Raw genomic sequence first — 14,214 nt, 5'->3', positions numbered from 1 at the left:
CAAGTGCTCATGGAACATTCTCCAGGATAGATCATATCTTGGGTCACAAATCAATCCTTAGTAAGTTTAAGAAAATTGAAATCATATCAAGTATCTTTTTGGACCACAATGCTATGAGACTAGATATCATGGAGGCTAAACAATACACTACTAAATTACCAAGAGATCGCTGAAGAAATCAAAGAGGAAATCAAAAAATACCTAGAAACAAGTGACAATGAATTTTAACAGTTTAATTTAACCAGAGGTAATGCAAATATATGTGGAGGATTGTCACAATTGAAAACAATCTTATGTTTGTTAAAATGAACAATTTGTAGTAAGGGGAGTATACTCAAATTAGATGGCTAGTAGATTTTGGTTTGTATTAGGCACTCAATTGGAAAAAACAATGATTGGAAATCTGTGTGTGAGATAACATGTCTAGGGCCAGGTATAATTCTTTATCCTTTTCTAAATTTAAAATGATAAAATTTTATTCTTCATGTGTAAAAATATAAATGGAAAATTCCTATAATGTGAGCAGTTTGGGTTGATTCATTCTCTAGGAAACAAGAATGTCCATGGATTCAGTTATCTAGCTTTTATCTTAAAGCACATATAATTTCAGTCCCTGCAAAAATGTATGCAAATTTTATTTGAATGAATATCCAGTAGTGACTTATTCATATATTTGGTTAATCCATTGGGCATTTATAGCATTAAAACTGTATTAAAATGAGGGTAATAATTTTCATGTTTAATCTAGTGTAGTATCTAATGAGTGTCATCTGTAATATTTGTAAAATACTAGAATCCAATAAAATCTTAGAATTATGACACAGCTCTCCAATAACATCAGTGCTTTTATTGTCCATATGCTAATGGAATGTCAGATGTTAATGAATCCCTTTTATTTTGGATATATTAAACTGAAACCTTAGCAGGTAAATTATGTTGATTGGGAGAAACCTTTTTATTTCCCCCTGCATAATGCCGTTTATTTATGTACTTCTGTAGGCTTTAGAAATGTTAGATATGGATCTACTAAGTACAAAAAGAAATTAGAGTTTTATTGATTTGCAGTTTCTTACAGTCAATAGACAAAATCTAAAAAGAATAGCTAAATTATTTTTCTCTGTAGCTAATTTAAAGATCAATATCTAACATTTCTAAATTATATGAATATAAATATAAATATATATATATATAAAATCTTTGAAGGATCTGGTGGGTAGAGTCAAGGGACCCAAAAAGTACTGAGTATTTATAGTGTGTAAGGTGTTTTATACATTCTTTTAACATTTTCAAAATAGCTATAGTAGGAAGGTATTCTTATCTCTCTCTTTTTTTTTTTTAATCTCTTATTTTCTTTATTTTTGGCCATACTGTGCTGCTTGTGGGATCTTAGTTCCCTGACCAGGGATCAAACCCACACCCTCAGCAATGAAAGCACAGGGTCTTAACCACTGGACCGCCAAGGAATTCCCTCTTATCTCTATTTTAAAAGTAAGAGAATCCATGCTCAGAACGGTTACAGGAAGTTAGAAATGCAGAAGAAATTTAAACCTATTATATTACTGATTTCAAATTTTATTTTGTTTCAGTGCTGCCTTAACTTTCCTTTTGTGGCTGGCTGCTCGTTTTCTATTTCAAATAAATTTGAAATACAACTTGTTGTTTAATCTTGGAAGAAAATATATTCCACTCCGAAATCTGAATTTGAGCAAGTGCTCATAAGATATTTTCATAGGATTATCTTGGAAATTCTCATGGTATCAATTGCTATTTTGTACCTTGTACACACACAGAAAATACCTTCTGATAAGTAGAGAGACCATAAAATTCGTTGACATAGCAACACAATTTTAGAGAGAGAAAGGAAATGTCAAAATATTTAAAATTATGAAATTTTGGTTACAATGGCTTTTATAATATCAGTGCTTAAAACAGTTTTATCCAAAAACTATAATTTTAAAATTAAAATTGTTTATATATACATGTGCATAATCTAAGACACTATATTTTCTGTATCTTAAGAATGACATAAAAAGAATTTTCATTGGTCATAATTGCTTACTTTAATCAGTTTCTTAGCTCTGTTTGTCTGTATTATCATTGCATTGTTCTCTTTAATATAATCAGGTTTAAATGTAAAGGATATAACCATGCAGGTACTAAAAGAAAACATGGTTGTGTTCCTCTTTAACCTCAGTGTAGGGAAGTTCTTTCTAACTATGATTCAAAATCCAGAGGCAATAAAATAAAAGATTGATAAATTTGACTATAAATTCTTTTGCAGAAAAAAACGTGCTATGAAAATGTCAAAATACAACTGTCAAAGTGCAGGAATCTGTGATACATACTGCAGACAAAGAACTAGCATCCCTGATATATAAGGGATTATGAAAATTAAGGAATAAAGGGCCAGAAACATGATAGAAAAATGTGTATATATATATTAAAAAATACATTATATATATATATATATATATATATATATATATATATCTCACATCTTCTTTATCCATTTATCTTTTGATGGACACTTAGGTTGCTTCCAATATCTTGGCAATTATAAATAATGCTGCTCTGAACGTTGGGGTGCATGTGTCTTTTTGAATTAGTGTTTTTTTTTTTTTTCCAGATATATACCCAGGAGTGGAATTGTTGGATAATATTGATTTTAGTTCTATTTTTAGTTTTTTGAGAACCTCCATACTTCTTTTCACAGTGGCTGCAACGATTTACATTCCCACCAACAGTGTAGGAGGGTTCCCTTTTCTCCATACCCTTTCCAGCATCTGTGATTTGCAGACTTTTTAATGATGGCCATTCTGACTGGTGTGGTACCTCCTTGTAGTTTTGATTTGCATTTCTCTAATAATTAACAATGTTGAGCATCTTTTATGTGCCTATTGGCCATCTGTATTTCCTCTTTGGAAAATTGTTTTTTCAGTTCTTCCCATTTTTTAATCAGGTTGTTTGATTTTTTTGATGTTGAGTTGTATGAGCTGTTTGTATATTTTGGAAATTAAGCCCTTGTTGGTCGCATCATTTGCAAATATCTTCTCCCATTCTGTAGGTTGTCTTTTTGTTTTGTTGATGATTTCCTTTTCTGGGCAAAATCTTGTAAGTTTAATTACGTCCCATTTGTTTTTTTTTTTTTCTTTTTCTTTTATTTCCTTTAGTTTAGGAGACAGATCCAAAAAAATATTGCTGTGATTTATGTCAAAGGGTGTTCTACCTATGTTTTCCTCTAGGAGCTTTATGGTATCTGGCCTTACATTAAGGTCTGTAATCCATTTTGAATTTATTTTTGTACATGGTGTTAGAGAATATTCTAATTTCATTATTTTACATGTAGCTGTCCAGTTTTCCTGGAACCACTTATTGAAGAGACTTTCTTTTCTCCATTGTATATTCTTGCCTCCTTTGTCATAGATTAATTGACCATAGGTGTTTGGGTTTACTTCTGGGGTCTCTATTCTGTTCCATTGATCTCTGTGTCTGTTTTTGTGTCAGTACCATACTGTTTTGATTACTGTAGCTCTGTAGTATAGTCTGAAGTCAGTGTGATTTCTCTAGCTCCGTTCTTTCTCAAGGTTGCTTTGGCTATTCAGGGTCTTTTATGTTTCCATACAACTTTTAAAATTATTTGTTCTAGTTTTGTGAAGAATGTCATTGGTATTTTTGTAGGGATTGCACTGAATGTGTAGATTGCCTTAGGTAGTATGGTCCATTTAACAATATTGATTCTTCCAATCCAAGAACAGAGTATGTCATTCCATTTGTTTGTGTTGTTTTCAGTTTCTTTCATCACTGTCTTATAGCTTTCAGAGTACAGGTCTTTCCTCCTTAGGTAGGTTTATTCTTAGACATTTTCTTCTTTTTGATGTGATGGTAAATTGCATTGGTTCTTTAATTTCTCTTTATAATAGTTCTTTGTTAGTGCATAGAAATGCAACATATTTCTGTATATTAATTTTGTATCCTGCAACTTTACCAAATTCATTGATGAGCTCTAGTAGTTTTCTGGTGGCATCCTTAGGATTTTCTATGTATAGTATCATGTCATCTGCAAAGAGTGACAGTTTTACTTCTTCCTTTCCAATTTGGATTTCTGTTATTTCTCTGATTACTGTGTCTAGGACTTCCAAAACTATGTTGAATAAAAGTGGCAAGAGTAGGCATCCTTGTCTTGTTTCTGCTCTTACAGGGAATGCTTTCAGCTTTTCAACATTGAATATGATGTTAGCTATGGATTTGTTATATATGGCCTTTATTATGTTGAGTTATGCTATGTTGAAATATTGATTCCCAATGTGATGGTATTAGGAGGTGGGGCCTTAGGGGGTAATTATTCATGAGGGTAGAGCCTTCATTTAAGTATTTTTAAATATTTGAAATTTAAAAAGTTAAAAAATAAACTATACCATGTTAAAAGTGGAAAATATAAATGATAAATTAGAAAATATGTTATAAATGATAAACCAAATTAAATTTGAGGATGAGACATAAGTCATGATTTTCTGGGTAAACTGGGAAATGGTCTCCCTACATGAAAAGCCTTTAAATTTTTATATTACAATCATAAGAAATATTTCTGAAAATAAAAGTTGCTATAATTAAAAATTACATATATGGTAAAATAGTATTTGTAACAACATATTCATATTCACCCAATATGAATTAGAAAAATATAACCTTTCATTATACCATTTTCCATATAATAATAAAATATGAACATAGCTATAACTTATAGTGTAACAGCAAGTCCATGAAAATGCAGACTTGACACAAATGAGATAAATGTGTTACATTTAGAGATAAAATAAGACTTTGTAATTTTCAATTCAGAAATATTTAAATTTCACATTATATTCATTGTCCTATGAGTTATTGGAAATATTGATATTTTCTCACAACTATTACATTTTCAATTCAAAATTTTACAGAGTAAGTCCTTAAAAATTTATTTTGGAGTTTTGGATTTTTTTTCTCTAAGGAGCTGATTCATCCAGAGTTTGATGTGAAATGCTAATATGACCCCCATATCCTATTCAAAAAATCTCCATCCTGCTAGAGGTATTTTTTCATGTAATATTCTGCCTTACAGCAAGAAGCAAAACAAGTCATACTTATATAACACCTTTCCTCCAGAGAGCTTAGAAAGTTTCCATAATTATTTTACATTTCTGAAATTTTACCTATAAAAATAACATCTGTCTGAATGTTTTCTCCTTAGATATATTTTCTGTTTTACCATTGGCTTCTTACTTAATACTTACCATCACTTTGCCTAGTATGCCCCTCCTCTCCTAGTTTCCTTCTGTCATCTTTCACCATGTCAAACCTATTTCTCATTATTTAATTTTTTTTCTTAGCCATAATCTGATCCATGCTCCTGTGTAGCACTGCTTGCTAGAAATAACTTATCATTTTCCAAACCAGAAATCTACTTCCTTCTCTTCAGATGTGACCCACTTATTCTAGAATTGCTATCAAAAATTGGAAAAGGACAATAATAGCTGTAATTCCTAGACCCTTTCAGGACTATGTGTTCATTGTATTTATAGTGTTTTTTGTTTGTTTTTCTATCTGATGCATTATATATAAATTTATGAATCCAAGCAATTTGGAAATTTCTATTTGTGTCTGATCAAACAGTTGACTCTTTTATCAAAATGCAGTATACCATGGCAGCTAGACTGCTAGGAGTCAAAATATTGCCTCTACACTTGTGTATATTTGGGAAAGTTGGATAAACATGATATGCTTCATTTTTCTCATTGTTAAAATAGAGAAAATAACAGTAGCTACCTTGTACATTATTATCTGTTAATGTCTATAAAGCAAAAGAAACAGTTTCTTGAAAATAAAGCAAAAAACAGAATCTGACACATGATACATGGTGTATAAATGTTTATAAAATGAATAAGATCCTTTTCCAGCAAGAGTGGTGTAACCTGTGTCATATTAATTCTCTCACAGATAACACCTATAAAGCCTGGAACAATAGTAAAACAAACGAACAAAGAAAAACAAAATGAAACAAACAAAAACACTAGTTAAAGGTACTGGAGAATAATCAAAAGCAGGCAGAAACTCAGAAACTGGAAGGAATTCACACTCGAAGGGATTTGCACCAGGTAAGCATTTAAGTTTGAATAGCTTTTTATAAGAGGGGAACCCCAGTTCATGGACAACTTAAAGTCTCTAGAACTCAAAAACAAAGGTGTAATCTTATTGGCATGACCATCACAGAATGGAGGTCAGGGTTACAAAAGCATCTAGAATGTGATGTAGAAGAAAGCAAGAAATAGAAGGCTCAGAGAACTGAGCAGACATTTCAGCTACTGCCCCACCACAAAGACGACAGAGTTAACAGCCTTTTAAAACAAAAGTGAAAATCAGCACTCTTCAGAGGAAGATAAAAGCACAGTATCTACAATGTAACATCCACAAGTCAAGCAAAAAAATGGGAAAATGTGACCCAGAGTGAAGAGTCAAAGAGTAAAAGCAGTTAATAGACACAGACTGTGAGGTAACCTAGATGTTTAATAATCAGACTAGGACTTTAATACAACTATTATAAAGGTTTTTTGGTATTTTAAGGAAAAGTGGTCAAAATGAGTGCATAGACTTGAAAAAGGTAAATTGAAATTCTAGATCAAAAAGTATATCATACACAAAAAAATCTCTGGATAGGATCAAAGAAAAAGGAAACAACAGAAGAAGTGGTCTTTGAATTTAAATATAGATCGACAGAAAGAATAATATCTGAAGAAGATGAGGGATAAAAGGTTAAAAAGAAATGAATACTGCTTCAGTGATATGTAGGACAATATCAAAAAGTTTAACATAGATGCTTGCATTACCCAAAGGAGAGAAGAATGAGAATGAGATAGAGAAATATTTGAAGAAGCAATGCCTGAAAATCAACAAGTCTGGGGAAAAATATACTCATGAATCCAAGAGCCTCATCAAGAGCAGAGAGGAATTAAGAAAATCAGTAATAGGTACAGCATATCTGACTTCTCGTCAAAAACAGCAGAGGCCGGAAATCAAAGGAATCACATATTTAAATGCTGAAAGTAAGAAAAAAAATCAACCTATAATTCTGTACCCAATGTAAATATCCTTCAAAATGTACATCTTCAGATGAAAACTGAGAGAATCTGTTGCTGGCAGAACTATAATACAAAAGTTTCAAAAAATGTTCTTTAGGCTAAAGGGAAGTTATACAAGGTATAACTCAAATATACAGAAAGGTTAAAGAACACTAGATATGATAAATATATAGAGAAACTTACAGTAGCATTTTGTTTTCTTAAATTAATTTTGAAAAAGAAAGTCCATTAATAAAGTGAATAGAGTAAATAAATAAATAAAACTCTTTCCAGGGTAAAAACACAATATTGTGAGATTTATACTATATATAGATGTAATACATATGATAATAATAGCATATAGAATAGGTGGGGCTAAATGGTTCTTGAATTTTATGTTAAGTGGTAAACTATTGACTCTGAGACAACTTTATAGTTTAATGATGAATATTTAATCAGTAGAAAAAGTACAATAAAAATAATAATGTAAAGGGGCTATTGCTAAAAGGCCAGTAAATAAATTGTAATGGGATTAGAAAAATATTCACATAATCATAAGGAAGGCAGTTAAGAGGGAACATAAAAACAAAAAACAGATTGGATAGACAGAAAATAAATAGCAAAATTATAGATAGAAATCAAAATATATGAAGAAAAAGTAATAATAGAAATAATACAAGGTATTTCATAATGAGCAGAGTCAATTCATCAGAAAAACATAAAAATTACAGTGTCTGCTATATTTAAAATAGATAACCTACAAGGACCTACTGTATATAGCACAGGGAAATCTGCTCAATATTCTATAATAACATAAATGGGAAAAGAATTTGAGAAAGAATAGATACATATATATGTATAAGTGAATCACTTTTCTATACACCCGAAAATGCACATTACTATACTCCATATGAAATAAAAATTTAAGAAAAAGTGACAGTGTGTATGTGATTAATTATAGAGCTTCAAAATGCATTCTAATGATTGCCACCCTTACCCAAAGAAAAGAAGATATGTTGAAGTCTAAATGCCCAGTGTCTCAGAATGTGAACTTATTTGGAAATAAGGGTCACTGCAGATATTAGTTATGTTAGCAGGAGGTCATACAGGAGTAGGATGGGCGCTTAATCCAGTATGACTGGTGTACTTATAAGAAGACAGCCACGTGAAGATACAAAGACATAGAAAAAATACCACGTCAGAGATTGGAGTGATGAGTCTACCAGCAAAGAAATGACAAGGGTTGTTGGCCATCACCAGAAGCGAGGAAAGAGGCCTGGAACAAATTCTCCCTCAGATCCCTCAGAAAGAATCAACACTGCAACACTCTGATTTTGGATTTCTAGCCTTCATAATGTTCGACAATACATTTGTGTTGTTTTAAATCACCCAGCTTGTAATATTTTGTTACAGCAGTCTTAGGAAACTGGTGCATATATGAAGAAAAGAAATGGCATAATCAAAGTGATAAGCCAACACATTCATGAATTTAGGGTTTTAGTGTATGCCTTGATTAGTGATTGCTAAAACAACTAGCCAAAAAAAAAAAAAAACACACACACACACACAGTAAGAATATAGAAGAGAGAAAAAATACCATCATTCAACTTGATCTTATTGCCTTTAATGGTCCACAACATTCAGTAATTTAAGAATCTACATTATTTTAAGCTTTACTAGAATGTTCAGTAAAGTTAAAAATACAGCTGACCATTGAACAATGGTGCCAACCCCGCTGTGCAGTGAAAATTTGCGTATTACAGAGGGCCTATTACAGTAGGGCCGATTAAATTTTGAACTGTGATTAGTAGGGTTACTTTCAGCAGTAGTACATGCTTAACAATTCTGAAATTACCTTCTGTGTATTCTAGACTTGAGTAAGTATATTGAAGATAATGGGATGCAGGTTTCTCACTACTGGGGAATAGGGTTGCAAATATAAAAACAGAAGACTAGAATGTATCTTATAGTATTGGACTGGAATTGAAAGTATCGATATAAACTTAAATAGTTTACTAAGTAAAGGGCCAAGAAGCAATGACATACCAGTAGCACTGAGTATACCTAGCAACTTGACTTTGGTTTCTAAATACCATCCTTCACTGAAAGAATCCAGAGCTTCCAGTAGCAATTGCCGATTCTTCCAGGGTTGTGGTAGGGAAAATACAAGATGAGCCTGGAACATCCTTTGGCACCACAGGCTAGTAAATACTCAAAGAAATATGGGTATATCAAAACACAGGAGCTTAACCTGGGAAAATGTGAACATCAAAATAAATGATGGCATTTATAGGTTATAACTGATAAAGAAAATAATCCATCAGTCCATGCCATTGAATAAGTAAAAAACTGATTAGGATTTATAACTTTCAATTATTAAATATGTATTATAGGCTAGGAATCATACGCGTTACTTCATTTGATATTTTTATAATCATGTTGCAAGTTACACATAATTATTCCTTTTATACATATGAAAACTAGAGACTGAAATATTCTATGTAAATTCTTTAAGAACATATATCTAACACTAAGATTTACATCCCACTCTATCTTACTCTGAAACCCATTTTTCTCTATTCTATACCACCCTTTCTCTCAAGTGAATAACAACTATCTCTCAAGTAAATAACTATCTAAATCATTGTTTCATTTAATTCACTTGATTTGAAGTAATAATTTTATTTTGATGAAAGTCTGAATTTAAGTAAACTTTTAAAAAATAAATGAGATAAAATATGAAACACTCTACTTTTTCATCTAAAGAAGACAATATTAGAGGTATAAAAGTATTCCATATCTTGGAAATATTTTAATAGCCAAAAACTGAGCATTTTGGAAGATTTAAAATTTTTTGTATGATCTCTTGGTTATTAAGATACCTAGAGTAATAAAAATCACATACCCCCCATACACACACACATACATACCTCACATATACATGCTTTAACCTCCTGCCTTTCAATGAAATAATTATAGAAATCACTCATTTTGAAACATGGATAAGGTGAATTGAGTCTTTTTCTTTCAGAGAATCCTCTTTTTATATTTTCAGGTAGTTTCTTTACTGGATGCAAAGTGCAAACTGGCTACCCTAAATTTGCATGCCTATAACCCATGTATTTTAAAAGTTGTCCCCGACAATTTGATTCATAACTGACCTCAATTGAATCTCTTTGGAATTGCTAAAACAATATGATTTGTAGTGAATTAAGATTCTAAGAGAGATGACAGCCTAGACTGCAGGACTCTCAATATGTTTAGAGGTCCAATAAAGGTATTTTCATATATATGAAATATTTTGGGTGCTAAGATAAAACATCAAGCTTTGAGTTACTTTTAAATAAAATTAACATAAAACAATTATAAAATACATCATTTTGCTAGTAAGTCTCTTTTTAGGTTAATGCAGATGATAAAATATTTGGAATTTCTGTTTTCTTATTGGTATAACATATGCAACATTCCTTTTGCACTCTGTCCTTTACCTATTTTAATAACCAATCATATTTGTGATTCCTCAGATCTAACAGACCCCTTCAAAAAGTTGGTTTTTTATAGCGATCTTTATTTTTAAACAATGCAAACATTCAGCAAGGAAAAGGAAATATTTTTTTAAAAAGGAAAAAAAAACTAGATACCAAGAAACTCTCGTTAATTACCATTGAATATTTTGTGCATATAATTAGACAAAAGATGAGAATATAACCATTTCACTTATAAAAATTGGCCCTTACCATTTCACATATCTTTTGGAAACCCAACACAGCACTTATCTGCCGTCTCCTAAAAGTTCCTAATTTGGACAATTTAACAAAATATATTACATCCAAAAACAAAGCACCAGCATCTATTTTTTCTTCTCAATCTAAAGGATTTTACTAGAACTATCAGCTTGCTCAGTTGCAAGCTGATCATGTTGTGTATTTAAGCTCATGCGCCTCTCTCCATATAACTCTCAATCAATGAGGGATTAGAATCAATAAATAAATGACCCCAACCACCTCAGCTGCTCCAGCCACCCTAGCTACCAGTGAGGCAATCCCACTGCTCTATATGGTAACCTAGAGGGATCCCTTTTTGGGGGACCCAGTTGCTCTCAGCAAAAGCTACTCATTACCACACTGCCTTCTGATTTTGTCCATTTTTGGCTCTATCTTCCTCACTCATTTTGTTTCCTTAGATCACCTCTCAAATAAATTACTCAAATCTTTGTCCCAGCCTTTGCTTTTGAAAGAGCCCTGGCTAGCAAAATGTTTACTCAATTTAGAGAGACAATGTAATAATATCTATGATGCTTTCATGGTAGAAAAGAAGCATGCAAGATCTTATTTGTAGTGAAACTTCAATCACCATTACCAATTCTTTGACTCCTATATATGCCCTTTTCTTTTTGACTTGCTGTGCAAGAGGGATGCCTTGCTTATCTGTGAAGTTTGATCCAGTGCTTCAAAACCTCAATGATATACTCCCCTGTAGTAATGCTGGACTCATGATGAAAACATTAAACATTTCTATTTCTTAAAGGGAAGTCGTTGTAGCAAGTTTTCCCAAAGATTAATAGTTCACAGCCCTGAGAGATTTGTGTAATACTAAAAGAGCTTGCATTGCCAAATAAAGAGAACAGTCCAAACCTATTAGGGGATGCACATTAGAAAGCTCTAAATGACATTTATAACCACATACCTGAGCCTGGATTTACACGTGTTATCAAATTACTTCATGATTTGACATTTAGCCGTTTCTTAAAAAAAAACAATCATCTTACCAGGGAAATACATCTTGATAAATGGAAAGTTAAATTTATCTAAAATCTTTTCAGTCTTCTCACTACGCAGAAGGCCTTCCAAAATGAATCAAATCAGTGGTCAGCGGTCACGTTCTATGGAATACAGGGCTCCATCTCCTAACAACCAAGTGACTGGATCATTCCATTTTGTGATACTATTTGTCATGTAACTTTCATTGCCTACTTGGCTTTTGACGAAAGCTGATTTGATAACTCGTTCAAATGAATCAAGAGAATCTCTTGCCACTGCCATATTTTCTGTCCTTCCTCTTCATTTCCACTTTCTAGTCATTTATATGTATATTTATGTCTGTGCAACTTGCTCAAGAATTCCCTTGTGAGTATCAATAATACTCTGCTCTTTACAGCAAGATCTCTAACATCTAACTTATCAGACAGCTGATCCCATTCTCCCTGACACTCTAGTCTATTGCATTAAAGGAAATATACATCTGGCAGATCTTGCTTGTCAGATATTGCAACACCTTGAATGTTTTGCTCTTCTACCAGACACTTGAGACTATCACCTGAAGAGTGAAGTGATGTGGTACAAACGCTGTTAGTGTCAAATCTCTTTTCCATTGAATATTATCCTCTGCAATTCCTACATTGCAATCAATTATTTCTGGCCCATTGACAGTTTCAAACTACCTTGGTTTTGATCATCTTGCTAATCAGTCACCCAAAGAAAGTTTCATCACAATATGAGGGTCTATACTACTGGATGCCTCTAACATGTTTAATGCTAACCTTTTTGTGCCACTTCTCTGAAGGAAATATAGGCGTATTCTGAAAAATGTCTCCTCCCAGTAACATTTTGGTGGTGAATATCTCTTTGATTCTCATACTCCAAATAGATAGAATGTATTTTTACAGTGCACAGTATTTCCAGCCAGTGTTTATATATGATTTTTATTCTACAACTAAGTGAATTTGAAAAAAATCATAAAGTCTTGAATTAGAGTCCCAACTCAATTGATACAACCTCAGAATCATGGGGAAATACTTTCAAATGCATACCAAGTGTCAACAAGAGCAAGAGTTTTTCTGTTTTGTCTGATATCTCTTGATCATCAGTGCCTAGCCTAAAATATGTGTTCAGAAATGTTTTCAAATTAATTTAAAATTGGTTAATGGGCTCAAAAATCTTTCATGTCCTATTCACCCTGAAAAAGTTGATTTCTTCCAATATTTCTTGTAAATTAGATTGATACTTCTCACATTTCAACTTAAATCCTCCCTTCATTCTAAAATGGCATGGCCCATATTACTGCTGCATCATAGCTTTCAAATTAATCTGTGAATTAGCTTGCTGGTATATACATGATATAATGGCCAGTGACAGCATTGTAATATTCAAAAGAAAAGCATAACTGAAAGAAAGAGTCCAGAAAGGGCACTGAAAATTTTATGAATATTGTTCCTGCAGTCGAGCACTTTGGTCAGTACCGTAACGTAGCTGCTAGATTCCATGGTTTTTTGGTCTCTGGGGCTTTCTTGGAATTTTCTCAGCAATCTTTGTGAATCCCAGTATTCTGTTTTATGAACATTGCTCTGAATCTCTGACATACCAGTAGAGAGATTAAATAATGAAGACAGATGATTAAAATAAACACTATGTAGTTTGAAACTGTGTTTCACACTTTATCTACTACCATGTTTGATGAAGTATGTTGTAATGTGAATGTGCTGTGTTTACCCACAGGATGCCCTAGAACCCACTGCAAAGTCAGTGTTATGTCCCATGGTTCATTTTGTAGAACATTATCGGACCATCTCACTTTATCCCAGTATTGACTTTTATCCCCATTTCAATTTCTAAATCTCCCCCAATTTAACCATCATAGTTTGATTTCTGCTACTTGCTTGTTGTTAGCCCCTTTGGCTGATGGCTGGTTCAGCTTTTCTTGTTTGGGTTCTCAATGCTCTCTTGCACTTAGTGCCTGAATCTTCCTCGTTCCAGCCATTGATCCTAGCAATTGCTACACTAAGACAAGCACAAGTCCCCAAAGGAGAGGGAAACCACTCCCCCCCCCCCCACACAATGTAATTACCTCAACTTTTTTCTTTACCTACAAAATTCTTTTTCAAACAAAATATTATGCATAATTTGATTCCTAAAAAATAGTAAATTCAATGGTAATCTCTGTCAGTTTAGGTTCTCCCAGAAGCAGGCACTAAGAACTAGAGGTGCAAGAGATTTATTGGAGGAAATGCCTGTGAAGGAAGAAGTAGCAAGGAAGCAAGAGTAAGAATGGAGAGACATAGAACCTGAATCATGTCTGACACCAGTGAAGGGAGAGAGGAAAGGAAAGAAGATTAGATAAGAAGGAC

Source organism: Orcinus orca, chromosome X, assembly GCF_937001465.1.
Source record: "Orcinus orca chromosome X, mOrcOrc1.1, whole genome shotgun sequence".
Taxonomy (NCBI): domain Eukaryota; kingdom Metazoa; phylum Chordata; class Mammalia; order Artiodactyla; family Delphinidae; genus Orcinus; species Orcinus orca.
Note: the sequence above shows the minus strand (reverse complement) of the source record.